Source organism: Crocuta crocuta, unplaced genomic scaffold (genome assembly GCF_008692635.1).
Source record: "Crocuta crocuta isolate KB4526 unplaced genomic scaffold, BGI_CrCroc_1.0 scaffold108, whole genome shotgun sequence".
Lineage (NCBI taxonomy): Eukaryota > Metazoa > Chordata > Mammalia > Carnivora > Hyaenidae > Crocuta > Crocuta crocuta.
Genome location: NW_027532825.1, coordinates 4,971,115 through 4,976,458, shown reverse-complemented (window position 1 = coordinate 4,976,458; position 5,344 = coordinate 4,971,115).

The following is a 5,344-nucleotide window of genomic DNA, read 5'->3' as shown; positions in this document are numbered from 1 at the left end:
CATAAGCTTGGCAGAAGCAAAGGATGTCACCCCTGGGATATTTACTGTACCTTTGCTTGATTTCCTGTTTTTTAAAAAAAGTATCTCTACACCCAACCTGGGGCTTGAACTCATGATCTCGAGATCCAGAGTTGCGCTCTCCCTTGACCATGGCAGCGGGCGCCCCTATTGGATCTCTGCTTTCAATCCATCCCATCAGACCTCAGAGCTGAACATTCAGTCCATTCAGTTTTCAAGTGTGTGTCACATGCTCCAAATGACAAAATGCATCCTTATTGCCAAGTCAGTCACAATAGACTTCCTGTGAGGAAAAAGGAAGGTTCTTTTCCAATCTATTCCCATTTGCACTTGAATAGAAATCCGATGCAAATTCTGTTCTGATAAACGTGGCACATCTTCGCTCCAGTTCTGAAGACTTATATGGTGATGATGGATATATGGCCGCTGGGAAGAGGTGCACAGGCACTAAGCCTCACCAACCCTCGTCACCTGAGGAAATGACATACTCACTGCCTCCCATTTCCTCGTCAAAGCCTTTTGACCCGGAAGCCTCCCCTCCGGATGCTCCCTGAGGAGCCCTGACACTTTCTCCCTGTGCCGCTAGCTTTGGCTTGGGACATTCTTACACCCAAGGGCCGTGTGTCCTGGAACGCCAGGATGGCTGGGTGATGCCTTTTCTCCGGGTGAGTGAGAGACGCATCTTCATGAACCCCAGAGGTGCGTGCGCACCCCGGTGGATGGTTGTGGCTCTGACGACACGGGCCACACCGAGTCTTCAGACCTGCTGCCCTCTCTCTTGTTCTTAGTGGATTGCCATGGCTCCTGGGCCCCTGGGGATGGCCCAATCCTTCCCTGCAAAGAGGCTGGCCTCACCTGCAGGGAAAGGAGCTTGCGCTTAGCAAACATTTCTGCAAAACTGGAAGGGTTTTTCTCATTTTGTAACATAATGAAGCCAAAAGAAGGGCACCTGGGGGGCTCAGTCGGTTGACTGGACTCTGGATTTCAGCCCAGGTCATAATCCCAAGGTCGTGGGACTGAGCCCTGCACCGTCAGAGTGGACTCTGCTTGGCATTCTCCCTCCCTCTCTCTCTCTTAAAAAAAAAAAAAACCCAAAAGAATTCCCTTTGCATCTAAGTCATGGACTTGAGTTAAAATTTACTATGGAGCCAGAATATGGACTAGAGCATTTAAGGAGTCTGGTTGCTGAGCCGTGGACTGAACAAACCGTCTGTGGGGACGCAGCGTGGTAGTGGAGAGTGCCTCTAAATGAAGTCTTAGCTCCTCAGACAAACGGGGAGAAATCAAGGAAAAGCTTGCTTTAACCAACAGTGAAGCCCGTTCTGTTACCTGAGCCATTCCATTGAGTTCCAGCTTTCCGAGCCTTAAGACAAGAAAGCCATGCTGCAGATGCAGGTTAAGGAGTTAACCCGCTATTCCCGGATGGCACGCGTGGCTTCTTCCCTTCACGGATCCTCTGTGACCGCTGAGTCCTGCCCTGTGCCCTAGCTGTCATCTAACATAGCTGGTCCTCTGATCCTTGGCCGTCATAAGCAGACCAGGGTGTCTGAGTCCCAAGGGTTGTGCTGAGTGGCTGGGGTGAGGCAGGCAGTGTCTAGTTCCCATTATTGGCTACCCACGAACCATGAGATCATGAGCTGAAGTCGGATGCTTAACTGACTGAGCCACCCGAAGACCTTAAGTCATCTTTCCACCCAACGTGGGGCTCGAACTCACACCCTGAGATCAAGAGTCACATGCTCCACAAGCTCCAGCCGTGTGCCTCTATTTCTGTCATTTTATATTTAAGTTCTAAAATTTCCCATTTGGTCCTCTTTTTATAGGTACTAATTCTTTGCTGAGCACATACACCTTTTCCATTGTTCCCAGAATTTCTTATTTAATAAATTCTTATTAGCCAACTTGAAGTAGTTGGCTAATGATTTCAACATCAGAGTCACCTTGGAGCCTACTATTAAGTGGTTGCCTTTTCTCTTGAGAGTTTTTTTCCTTTTTTAAGATTTCTCTGGTCCTCATAGATGTTTAATAATGGTGGATTCTATCCTGAACCTTTGAATATATAAGACTGGGTCCTAGGGGCACCTGGGTGGCTCAGTCGGTTAAGCGTCTGACTTTGGCTCAGGTTGTAATCTCACCGTTCCTGAGTTCGAACCCTGTATCGGGCTCTGTGCGGACAGCACAAAGCCCAATTCAAATCCTCTGTCTCCCTCTTTCTCTGCCCCCTCCCCCACTCTCTCTCTCTCTCAAATAAAAATAAACCTTAAAAATAATTTAAAAAAAAATCTTCTGGGGAATGTTGATTTGTTTTATTTTGCCTTGTTTTGTTTTAGTAGGCAGTCAACGTGGTTAGGGTCACTCTGCAAGTCCTGACCCATTTTTAGAGAGAGAGAGAGAGAGATTGACAATCCCAAGGAGGCTCCATGCCCAGTGCAAAGCCGGATGCAGGGCTGGATCCCCTAACCTTGGGATCATGACCTGAGCTGAGATCAAGAGTCAGATGCTCAACTGACAGAGCCCAGGCACCCCTCAACCCATCTTTTATGGGCTGTGGATCCAATTTTTTTTTTTTTTAGAGTTTATTTACTTATTTTGAGAGAGAAAGTGTGAGTGGAAGAGAGGCAGAGAGATGAGAGTGCACTGTCAGCACAGAGCCTGACCTGGGACACGATTCCACGAACTGTGAAATCAAGACCTGAGCCGAAGGCGCCTGGGGGGCTCAGTAGGCTCAGCACCTGACTCTTGATTTCGGCTCAGGTCGTGATCTCAGGGTTCCTTGGATAGAGCCCCATGTCAGGCTCTGAGCTGAGAGTGTCCAGCTTGCTCGGGACTCTTCCTCTCACTCTGCCCCTCCCCTGCTCTGTCTCTCAAAATAAATAAACTTCAAAAAAAAAAAAAGACCCGTCGGACACCCACCCGACTGAGCTCGGCAGGCGGCCCTCCACCCATCTGCAGGCCGTGCCTCTGGTGTTAATTCAGTTCTCAAGAGCTTTGCAGTGCTCTTCTGGTCTGCTTCACATGTGTGTCACCCAGGGAACAGCCGGGGGCCTGCGCAGTGTCTCATTTCTGTGCACTCCCTGCACGCGTAGCTCAGGGGGACCCCAGGACTTCCTACCCGCATCACAGGGCTCTCCCTCTCTGGCCCCAGCTGCTCTGCGATGTTGCGCACAGAGCGGTTTCAGCTCAGCATCTCCTGGTGGCCCCTGCTAGGAAGCAGGTGGGCTGTGGCGTGTCCCGGAGCCACCGCACACTTTCTGCAGCGGACGACCCAGACTGTGGGTCACTCCCCCGCAGGGCCCCCGAGGCAGGGTGGCCCGCGCAGGAGCTCCATACCTTAGGGTCTCTGGCTAGATGTTTCCTTTCTGCAGTTTGACCCATCCGGGTTTGTTCACGCCTCCAGGGCTTAGGCTGCCCTACGCCTCAGTCTGGCAGGACCGACGGACGGAACTCCCCAGCAAAGAGGAGACTCACCACCTTCCGGGTCACTATGCGAGCGATTTCTTTACCCATCTGTCTGCTCTCATTTACCCTTCGGACTTCTCCAACGGGTGCTTCCCACCATTCTGTCCAGAGGTTCGAATTGTAATTAGTGGAAGAATCAGAACCCTAAGTCCTGGCTTCTATTCACTCATTCATTATTTTTTTTTTTCATTTTGAGAGAGACTGAGACAGAGTGAGCAGGGGAGGGGCAGAGAGAGAGGGAGAGAATCCCAAGCCAGCTCCAGGCTGTCACCACAGGGCCCAACGGTATGGTGAGATCATGACCCAAGTGGAATGCCAAGAGACACTTAAGTGACTGAGCCATCTGGGCGCACCCTGTCTTGGCTTTTAAGGTAGAATATTTAAGGTAGGATATTTTGGAGGAATATGCATAGAATTTTGGTTGCTTTCTTCTTCTAGGAGCCTGGATAAAGCTGTGTGATCTAAGTGGATGGGGTTATTGGGGGGAAGACAATGGGAGGCTCTTTGGAGGGGACCCTCAGCCATCCTGTCTCTCCTTGCCTTGTCATCTCCGGATGACACCCCGAGACTGGTGGCCAGCTGCCACCTGAAGCCTGGGAGGCGGCCTCACGACGGGAGAGTGGTGGAGACCCTAGAGGGGCCTGAGAGCCCACGGAGTCGCCCAGTGTGTGCCACGGAGAGGGAGCAGCTCCACCTTCCGGATGCTTCCGGGAGCCCAGAAGTTAGGGAGGGACGGGCCAAGTCCAGGACTCACGACACAGCCACCGGGGGCGGAGGGGGGCGTGGGTCGTGGGCGGAGTGGCAACGAGCGACCCCACTGGAATGCAGGCACCACGGCAGTGTGGCAGAGGCGCGGTGGTGCCCAGGCCTGGGGGTGCTCTCAAAGGGCATGCCCGGGGATGGGGCGGGGTCCCCACTAGGAACGCGATGGGGGGCTCGGGGATCCTCACCGGGAATACGGTGAGGAAGGGGGGGCGGGCGAGGGAGGAGGGCACAGCGGGGCACGGATACAGGAACCAGGGCCCCATCAGGGCCGCCCAGGGAGCAGGTGCACCCGCACCAGCGAAGCGCAGGGAGGCGGCGCTGGACACCCTGAGGTCCAGGAGACCGGAAGACGCGCGGGCCTGCGGCGGAGGCGGGGGNTCCGGCCTCGGGCTTGGATGAGCGCGGGGCTCACGGAGCAAAAGTGGCCTGAGCTTGCGGACGGAGGCTGCCTGCGGAGGGTCTAGGACCCAGGCAGGGAGAGCGGGTGTGGGTGCCCATAAAAAAGGTCGGGCGCAGTCGCGGACGGCTCGGGACGCTCGCTCCGGGGCGTGCGCGTGAGTGTGTGAGTGTGCGCGCGCGCTCACGGTCAAGGTCGGCGGGNGGCGGGACCCCCGGCCGCCTCTCCTCTCGCAGGGAGAGTGTGTGCACTCGGAAATGACCCACAACACCTGCCCCCTGCCTCCTTTGTGGGTTTGTGAGCGCCCCAGGGGATGCATGCGGACGGATTTTGGAACACACAAGACCGTTATTACAGACGGGCCGACCCGTCCCCTCCCAGCCCGGAGGCTGTCTTCCCGGTGTTTCCAGCCCCTTACCGCCCTCACCCGGACACTCGCAGAGTGGTGATCCTGGGTCTGCTGCTACTTTGGATTTCGATTTTGGGTTCGTTCTGCTGTGCCGCCCTCTGCTCTCCAACTGGAATTAGACCCGCTGGCCTCAGTGTAAACAGAAATTGCCTTTCACGGTTTCACGTGGAGAAATGCCACTCTTGCACCGAGAGCAGGTGCCAGGAGCTGGTGGAGGTGAATTGCCCGGAGGGGGTCAAGAGACTTCTGCTCACTGCCCTGAGATTTGAGGCCATAGGTCTGGGCAACTTTTTTCT